The sequence below is a fragment of the Phalaenopsis equestris genome, unplaced genomic scaffold, assembly GCF_001263595.1.
Source record: "Phalaenopsis equestris unplaced genomic scaffold, ASM126359v1 Scaffold001271, whole genome shotgun sequence".
NCBI lineage: Eukaryota > Viridiplantae > Streptophyta > Magnoliopsida > Asparagales > Orchidaceae > Phalaenopsis > Phalaenopsis equestris.
This window is the reverse complement of record NW_018165710.1, coordinates 124541-134753: the sequence shown is the minus strand read 5'-3', so window position 1 is coordinate 134753 and position 10213 is coordinate 124541.

Sequence of the window (10213 nt, the reverse complement as noted above, 5' to 3'; positions counted from 1 at the left end):
TCCCTACATTTCACATCGTAAATTCATTTATTTGTCACTTTTTTTTTTTTGCTTGAGAGAGGTATTTTGCTCATGTTGTGCAAGAAATGCAAATGAAATAGAATGAGAAACTCTAGTAGAAAAGTGCCTCAGCATGGCTTGACCAAGCCATCATGTTCAGTTGGGTAGTGTGACCATGCCACAATTAAACGTGAATGTTTTTCTCGATTTTTTTTTTAAACTCGGAGTTGCCAATTTGTTTATTTATATGTTATCATATTATCATCTTATTCGAATAAATGTCCCTCCCAAATCATATAAATGATTCAAAGAGGAGAAGAATTAAATGTAAAGGGATATACGACAACAAATAGACAAATAATAAAAAAAGGAACAAATGGAATGCTTATATATGGGTAATCCTCGTGTGATGGGTGAAGAGTACACATCCAAATAAGTTCAGATTGTAGTATCTCAAAATACAATATTTACAAAGAGAATCCTTACATAAGTCACCTGTAATCAGAGAACCAAAAAAAAAAAAACATTTGTCATTTGTTATGATGTCAAGAGTCTCCTAGAGGAATGTATCCCTTTGGTTAATTACATCCAGGGGGATGCCCAGGAATACTCTCAATAGAAGGGGTTTCATATTTATTATCATGGAACTAGAGAAATAAGTCATCAAAGGATGGTTATTTCATTTTGGGATGCACTGATGCTTCATAGGTCTCGCTAAGCCACCGTGCAGTGAGTGACTCTCTCACATCCAAATGAGTAGTGGCTCATAGGCATACTGAGCCTACGAAATAACTAGAATCATCTTGATGGGGGATATCCCTATACGTTAGATCTCATTGGGCCACAAGGGTAGAGGGTGAATCACTATATCCCGAAAGGGTTGTAGCTCTTCAGTAATCAGGCCATCAAGATGGTATCGATGAAGTCGAAGGAGCGATAGGGCTTAAAGAGGCTTAACAATATGAAGGGTAGAGTAATCCTAAAGAATAGAGGTATCCTGGTCAGGGTACCATAGGCCTGTCATCTCAAGCTACTTGGATCCTAAGTCTACCCAGTCATGAAGGCAGTCGACCTAATACGTCCAGACAACAATCTGTGTATTGCGTCATCCATAAAGAACTCGGTAGCCCCAAGGTTAAGAGAAGGAAAGTCTATTCCTGCAACCTATAAGTTGGAGCTCAAGAGGTTGGACTTACTCTCGCCACACAGATGATGGAGTTGCCTCACGAAAGAAAGGAAAGAAGAGGTTCAACTATAAATTTGTAGACACCCTCCACAAAAGGGCATATACTAGCATTGATTTTTGCAGCCCAAAAGCACAGACATTACATGCTTTCTCATAAGGTTATCCTCATTTTGAATTTTATATGTTGCAACATTTGATGACCTGATTTTGGCGGATTTTCTCGTAGCGCATCCACTACCAGTTGGGTCCCCTCTCAATGATAACCTGCCAAATGAACAGATACTACAAGTGGAACCGTACGGTGCCAGATGTCGGGAAATGTAATTTGATGGGGCTTTGTCAACTAGAAGAGATAAAGAATCATAGACAATTATACTAAGCAAAGCAGAGATTGGTTTAATTTTTGTTACACCGGATCAGAGAATGTTGAGGTTTTCTTACCACCTGACGGAGCCGTGTACTAACAATGAAGCAAAATATGAATCTTTGATCACCAGATTGAAGTTGACAATATCAATGGACATAGCGAATGTTACCATCTATGGCGACTCACAACTCGTTATTCAGCAAGTTGTCGGATAGTACAAGATTCTGAAGCCAAGATTAGCAGAATATCATTATCATTAGTACACGATGAACACGATGAAGTTCTTGGAACAGATTCCCAGTGTGACATTGTATAGGATTCCTCGGGGAGATAACGTCCATGCCGACGCTTTAGCCAAGCTTGCTAATGAATTGGTGTGTTCACTGGAAGAATTCATTCATATTGCAGTGCAGGGACGTCAAGTTCTGTCGCAGATCGACCTCGACAATCTGCACAAGCTTGGAAAAGAAAAGGTAGCTACAGCTGCTAACAATGTCGAAGATTGGCGCAAGTCATTGATAAAATATTTGCAAACGAGAAAGCTACCAGATAACAAGTCAGCAACATATCACATCATGAGAAGAGCTCTTCTTCAAGTGCGAGATTCAAGCCGTCATTAAAGGAGAAGATCAACCTCTATCCCAACATTTTTCTGCAGAAGACAGGAAAACATCAGTGCGCTGAAATTCAAAGTGAACAAGAACAATAAAAATTCATTAATAAGTAGATTTTAAGTTACACGTATGTAAGCATTTTATTTAATTCAACTTTGCGATGTCTAAGAATTAAATAAAATGCTTACATACGTGTAACTTAAAATCCACTTATTAATGAATTTTTATTTTACTTGTTTGTTTTGAATTTTAGCGAGTTGATGTTTTCCTGTCTTCTACAAAAAAAATGTTGGGACAGAGGTTGATCTTCTTTTTTAATGACGGCTTGAATCTCACACTTGACGAAGAAAAGGTAACCTAGGGTGACATCATAAATTTTGACTTGGATTATGACCAAGTCAACATGGACTACGAAGGCCCCATAATGATATAGTTAGCAGTTGAAAAACAAAAGTGCTACATTTATTACTAAAAATGAGTGCCAAGGAAGACTCATCGCTAAAAAGGAAGAAGGAAAAAAAAGTTCCAGATACACAATGCTCGATGGAAAGGGTTGGCCACTTACAGTCCATGATTATGAAGCCGACAGGAGACTTAGTCGGTGCTACTACAGAGAGAGTCCCAAATGCACTGTTGAGACAAACACAGCGTAGAAATGCCAACCACTGTAAATACCAAGCTTTGGAGCAAATAAAAAGAGGACATGCCAGGGAAGCAGCCATAAAGCTCACGCTTATTCATGAGGAAGAAGTTTATGACCTGACTCTGAGAGAGACTTCCACCCGTCCCCCCATTATAGAGGATGAGCTGGAGTTTGTCATAGAGTCTACACCACCGGAGATCCACAATGAGCTTTGCATAGGATGCTCAACATGCAATGCAAATATTCAGAGACAGACGTCGTCAGTAGGCCTTCATGGAGTGCCCATAATGTAATGTTCTCCACCTGGAGCATTATGGGATGTTTGAAGAATATACAACTGCCTCCATGATGTTCAAAATGCAGAGCATCCCGACATAGAGTTGTACATTCCATGGTTTGCAGAGCCACGATAGCCATAGATTGCTTCAGAAGCTGAATCAGAGGAGCAGCCTTGAAACTTGCAGGAGATTCTCAGGTCTAAGTTGGAAAAGATAAGTTGGGTATGGAAAGAGTAATTTGAGTATTATGAGGAAATTAAAAAAAAATTTGTTAATATCTTGGAAGGACTCGAGTTACTCACCGGAGTATTTTCAGAAAAGGACGAGAAGAGGATCTTTGACTGTGTATTCGATCTAAGGGACAAAGGTCGAGCTAGGTTATTAAAGAAGAAGACATATTCTGAATCAAAGAAATGGGTGCGTGGAAAAGGCAGAATCACCATCTGGTGTGGTTGTTGTTATAACTTTGCAAAAGACAGTCAAAGAAACCCCTCGGGAGTTTGAAATGACGAGGTGGATCCCATGTCGTCCACGATAAAGAGAATGATTAAGAGAACACTAAAAAAATATGAAGATATCTTTCTCTCCCTACCTCCTTAACACTCCCATCTATATCTCCCTCCCCACTCTCCTGTTGTCTCTCTCTCACTCTCCCTCTCTCCTCTCTAACAGTCAAAGAGAGTGACTGTCCCTCTCACTTTTCTCTCCCTCCTCCTTCATTCTACCTTCTCTCCATACTCTCTCTCTTTTTTTTCTCTCATTTCACATTATTCTCTCTATCCCCATTATCTCTTACTCTCTTTATCTCTCTCACCCCTCAATATATGCCTCATTCCTTATGTCTCTTACTATTTCACCTTTCTCTCCCCCCTCCTCCTTCCTCTTATCAAATTCTCTCTCACTCTCCTTCTATATCTGTATCTCCCAATCTTTCTAGTTTTGGAGGGAAAGATAGAGAAACCGAGGGAGATAGCCTGGGTGAACGAGAGCGAAAGAGCAGAGAGAAAGAGAAAGATAGAGTGAAAGAGGGAAGGGGCATGAAAGCAGAGAGGGAAGGGGCATGAGCAAAAAGAGAGTAATAAAGTTTTCCCTTTATATGTCTCTCTTCCTCTCTCATTGTCGTTCTCACTCTCTCCCTCTCATTCTCTCTATTTATTTCTCCCCTAGTTTCCTTTCTCTTGATTTTCCTCTCTTGACCTCACTATTCCTCACCTTGTGAGCGAGAGAAGATGAAGAAAGTGAGATAGATACCTGAATCAAGATAGAATGAAGGAGGGAGGGAGGGGGAAAGGAGAAAGAGATAGAGAGATAAAGAGAAGATATAGAAAGTGTGAGGGAGGGAGGGAGAGAGAGGGAGAGGGAGAGGGAGAGGGAGGGAGGGAGAGAGAGGGAGGGAGCGTGAGCGAGAGAGAGTGAGAGAGAGAAGGAGAAAAAGGGATAGAGAGAACATATATAGAAAGAGGGAATCTCTTCATCCCTCCTCAATACTTCTTTCTCTATCATCCTTTCTCTATCATCTCACTATCATCTATCATCAACCTCTGTCCCACTCCCTCCCTCCTTCAATATTAAGATAAACTTTTAGTGTTCGCACTAGAATTACAAGGTGTTGGCCATAGAACTAACCCCAAAGCTTTCTTTTTGAAGCTGCAGCAATGGTGTTCCCCACGCTCACATTTTCCTGCAAATTGCCAACCAGCCGCGACGCTCGCAATGTCGCTCTCACCATCAAGTTTGGAACCAGATTTGACGAACTTGAAGTTGTACTCATAAAGGCCCCATTCTCCGTCGTGAAAGTCACCTCTCTGGAGTTTCGAGAGCCCTTCGGTGAAAGAACTGTCCCCAGAAATTCCCTTCTTGCAAGAGGGTAAAAACTGCTACTCCCCCAACACCTGTTAAGTCTGTTGTTCCATTTTCTGCTAAAGGAGAGAAGATTATGATCGTAGAAGATGAAATTGAAGAATTTATCGTCACTCCATCAATGTTTGAGATCAGTTCAAGTTCAAAGTCTGCATTGTTGACTCGATCGTAGAGAAAGAACTACAGCCGGAAAGCTTGGAGGGCAGCTGAGGCACAAATCATAAAAAAAGTACCAGATGATGAGTTTCTTCACAAAAAGGAACTTGGATTACAGGAGACCTCTCTACTTCTACAAGGAAGTAGGTTCCATCCGTTGATGAATACTAATGGATATGAAAGTATTCGAGAAATCGTTGCCACTTTACCTTCATTTCATGGTCATAGTGAGGAGAGGGAGAAGCCCACTCCTATAACTATAGTCTGCACAGTGTTCCAGTGATTGGCCACTAAAGAGGAATGTTCAATGATCAAACTGCTTAAACAAGTGGGATGTGCAGTATCCTCTCGAATTGAGAAAGAAATTCTGAAAGATGTCAGGGATGTCCGACGGTCCCACAAGTCAACAGAAGCTTTATCAGCCTGTATTCTCGTTAGATTCCGTCTAAGAAGCTGAATTGATACTATCGTTACTATTACGGATTTCGTTACATCTTCCGCTCTGATCCCAGTGAAAATATAGTTGTGTAAAATTTATGAAGTTGACTCCACTTTACAACGATGCTAAAATCTTGATGTTGTATTTTATGAATGTTAATGTTAAGCACTGGGATTCTAGGGAAGTATATGTATTGTTATCAAGTAATATATGACATTCTATTTAAGTCCCAAATATCGATTCCATGAGGAAGGTTTAAATTTGAAATGATAAATTAACTAGAAAATTCATAGAAATAAAACGAAATTACTGTCACTAATTTTGAATGTTTGAGATATAACCAAAACTAAATTATTAACTACTAGCAAAATTTAAATGGAAAGTTTAAAACAGTAACTACTAAACTATGTTTATGTGATGAAGTTTTCTAATATGAAAAAGCATCTTTCTCACTACAATTAATTTTTGGTGAAATGAGATGAAATAATTAGTTTAAATATGTATTGTGTTAAATAAGAGCAATTTTTAATTCTCTACCTTAATTCGGTGTTATAGAAAATAATTGGTTAATATTAGATTTAGTCCCTAAATCTGTGGCTATGCTAGGAGGATACTGGCTCCCACTCCGAAGCTCCCACTTCCCTTCCCCTGAAGTCTAACTCTCACATTAGTTCTTAAACACTAAGATTGAATTGGAGATTTTAGTCTGTCACCCTAAAATCTCCAATTCTACACCCAATAATGTATATTTTCCTATTTATTTGCACTTAGTTCCATGAACGAAATACTCCTTGATGGACTTAAATGTGATTCTCACTCTATTGTAGAACTCATACTCCATTGTTTAGATCATATGTTTCATAACATATTTTAACAATTCAATTGACAAGATCAAAAAGTAAATTAAGAGCGGAGTAGAAAAACCATCACAATTTATTTAAAATTTTAACATTGGCACATCCAAATTATCTCTTCATTTCACTATGTCTCAGAGTAGGGAGAAAGATAAAGGAAACTACTCAGACTTCATGAAAAAGATACAACAAAACACAAATTTCGTATATAAAAGAAAGTTCATACAACACTAATAAATAAACAACACCTATCTAAAACTCTTTCTCAAAGCAAATTCCTTGTAGCCTCTCTTAGAAAATGTAAGAAGAAAAATTCTCTCACTTCTCTCCCTCTCCAACACTCTTAGAGAAGAATTCACATTTAAACTCACCAAAAAAACTCAAAACTATATAGAAAATAAATGACTAATGGTGTGGGATGGCATGGAAGGATGCAAAGTGGCACGAAGGGGGGCGAAGAGATGCAAAGAAAGACCAAGAGCAAGCGGAGGAGTGCGAAGAGTCTTTTCTAATCAATTTAGGCTCTAAATAGAGCCTAAGGTCAGTTTTCCAATAGGTGCATCCAAAAACTCTTTAAAAAGCGTCCAAATTTATCGAATCTTCTAGAAACAGGGTCTGCATCGACACTGGCGCCGTCGGCGCCCATTCTGACTCCATCGACACCAGTGGCCCGTGAATATAATCCATACTCTCTGTCAAATGGCAGCGTCGGCGCCCAGTTTGGCATCGTCGACACTGAACAATTTTTCAAAAATTTTATTTTGACTCCAAATTTCATCCTTTTTACTTCTTTTTTACTTCAAGTCCTAAAAATCAATAACCTGCAATAAAACATGAAAAATACCTTCATTTAAAGTGCAATATCACAAAAATTGAGTATAAAATATGAGTCTAAAAATGCATATATTTTTGGTGTATCAAAATCCCCCAAACGTAAATGTTACTTGTCCTCAAGTACTCCTTTACTACATAAAAATATGACTAGTGACAAAGATTCTAACTTCTAGATTTCCATATTTTAGTCCACTAAACACAACAGTATAACTTAAAAAAAATGAAAAATAACTCCAGTTAATACTAAATGAATAAGAATATCTAGTAGTCAAATCTAAAATTTCTGATTCTCTATTTCTTTTAAGGAAAATTGTAAATTATTCATATTAAAGCCACTTAGAATATCCATATGAAAAAGAACTTCATGAAACTTTACTAGTAAATATGCTAATACTGAAATATAAGTTTGTAGCCAAGCCTTCTTCTTTAAGTTGATTCAAGTGAAGCCAATTTTTAATTAGGCATCTCCTCAAGCTTCTCCTCACATCTTTTTCTTTTCTTTCCTTTTCTTTTCTTTTCTTTTCAAGATCATTTTCAATACTTTTTCTTTTCTTTTCTTTTCTCTTCTCTTTTTTTTTATGTGAGGATTACTATATCTGGATAGTCTTTAATGATTTCGAACTTCACTATCCTCTTCTTAAAGTTAAAAACTTTTCACATTTATTTACTTTATAAATTTAAATTAGCTTTAAAGATTTTTCATAATGTTTTATTCTTTTCTTCTTATATGAATCTCTAAGATTTTTAATACTTCAAAAATACAAATTCCTTTACTTACAATAGAAAAACATAGTCTTATTCTATCATACCAAATATCTTAATCTCCAAAATTAACCTTTATTATTGAAAATTTTTACTTAAGTTTACTATATATTTAGAAACACAAATATAGTTATCTAAAGTTGCCCTCTAATACCAAATGCCATTTTAAATTTTAAAATATTTTGAAAATATAGCTAATTGAGGACAAATAAAATTAAGTTTCATTTTTTTAAAGAAATTTTTCTTCCCCCCAAAATTAAATTTTTAAAAATTTTATCATGAAGAACTGAAAAAAATAAAAGGTGAAAGAAACAATTTAATACATAAAGAAAAGACTTACTTGTTGAAGGTTCTGATTTGAAACTTAACTCTGAAATATTGCAGGTACTAATATGAAAAGGTACAAAACTCAAAACATTAAATAACACATAATACATATAAAAAATTACTGAGAAAGAGTTAACTACAAATACATCCAACAAAGTACTAAAAACTAATAACAGTACTAAAATGGTTTCTAACGTAAAAACAGTTTCACAAATCTATTGTTCACAACACAACATAACATTAAAAATAAAGGGTTACACTTTAAAAACCAACAGTCTCAACAATAAAGTACAACTAAACATAAACTAAACAAAAATCTAACTAAAGCATCACCAACCATCTTCTTCTTCTTCTTCTTCCACATCCAAATTTTGCTGCTGATAAAGGGTAAGAAAAGGGTGAGTAGGAAACTGAACTGAGTGATCACCCCTCATGTATCTGACCATCGCATCATCATAAGCAACATCATATTTGAACTTCTGTCTTGTCAAATCATTATTGTTTGTATTTTTGGCCTCCATATTTTTCATTTTTCTTTCCATTCTCAAGATATCTCCCAGTTGGATTATCATCTACTCCATAGTTCCTGGATAATAGGGGTACTAGAAGTAGTACTTGAAGTAAAAGGAATGTCCTTGGTCTAACTTCTAGATCTCCATCCAAAATGAGATTCATAAGTCTTTATATTGGTAGACCCAATAGGTTTTAGAGGTTCAGTCCTCTCCTCATCCATTCTAAAATCAACTCTTGCCCGTTCACATAGTGTGAAGATCAGGGTAGGATGTGCTAAACTACCAGTAATCTCACTCAAAGCAATAGATCAAGTGTTTCTATAAATAATAGAGCCTACATATATCCTTCTCATGTGTTAGATACATAAGTTTAAAATGGCTCTATCCTTTGTAACTTCACTATGATGATTTGTTGGTATCATTCTATTAGAAATAAAGTAGTGTCAGGCCTTAGATACTACATTTAACATAGAAAGAGGAAAGTTTACCTTAACACTGATACACCAAAAATATATGCATTTTTAGACCCATATTTAATACTCATTTTTGGTGATATTGCGCTTTAATGGAAGATATTTTTATGTTTTCTTGCAGGTTGTTGATTTTTAAGACTTGAAGCAAAAAAGATGGAATTTGGAGTCAAAATGGTGTTTTTGAAAAAATACTCAGCGCCGACGGCACCTCCTGGTCGATGCAAACTTACAGAATGGCTGGTGGATTTTACTCAGTGCCAATGATGCCAGAAGCACTGCCGACGACGCTAGAAGCAGTGTTGATGATGTCATTTGACAGTGAGCAGTGAAATTAAATGCGGGACACTAGTGCCGACAGCGCTAGAATGGGCGCCGACGGTGCTAATGTCGGTTCAGAACCTGTTTCTAGAAGATTCGATGAATTTAGACGCTTTTTGAAGGGTTTTTGGATGCACTTATTGGAGAACCGACTCTAGGCTCTATTTGGGGCCAAAATTGATCAGAAAAGGGGCTCCTCTTCATTCCTCCTTGCTCATTTTTGCAACACCTCGCCTCCATACACTTTTTCATCTTCATTTCATCACCATTCAAGAGTCTATTAATGATTTATATTTAAGAGTTTAGAGTTTTTGTGGTGAAATTAAGTGTGAAATCTTCTCTGAGAGTGTTGTAGAAGGAGAAAAGTGAGAGATTTATTCTTCCTACATTTCCTAGGAGAGGCTACAAGGGATTTGTTTTGTTGTTGATGTTTATTAGTGTTGTATGAACTTTCTTTTATATATGAAATTTATGTTTTGCTATATCTTTCTCATGAAGTCTGAGTAGCCTTCTTTATCTTTCTCCCTACTCTGAGATATGGTGAAATGAAGAGATTATATGGATGTGCCAATATTAAAATATAAAATAAT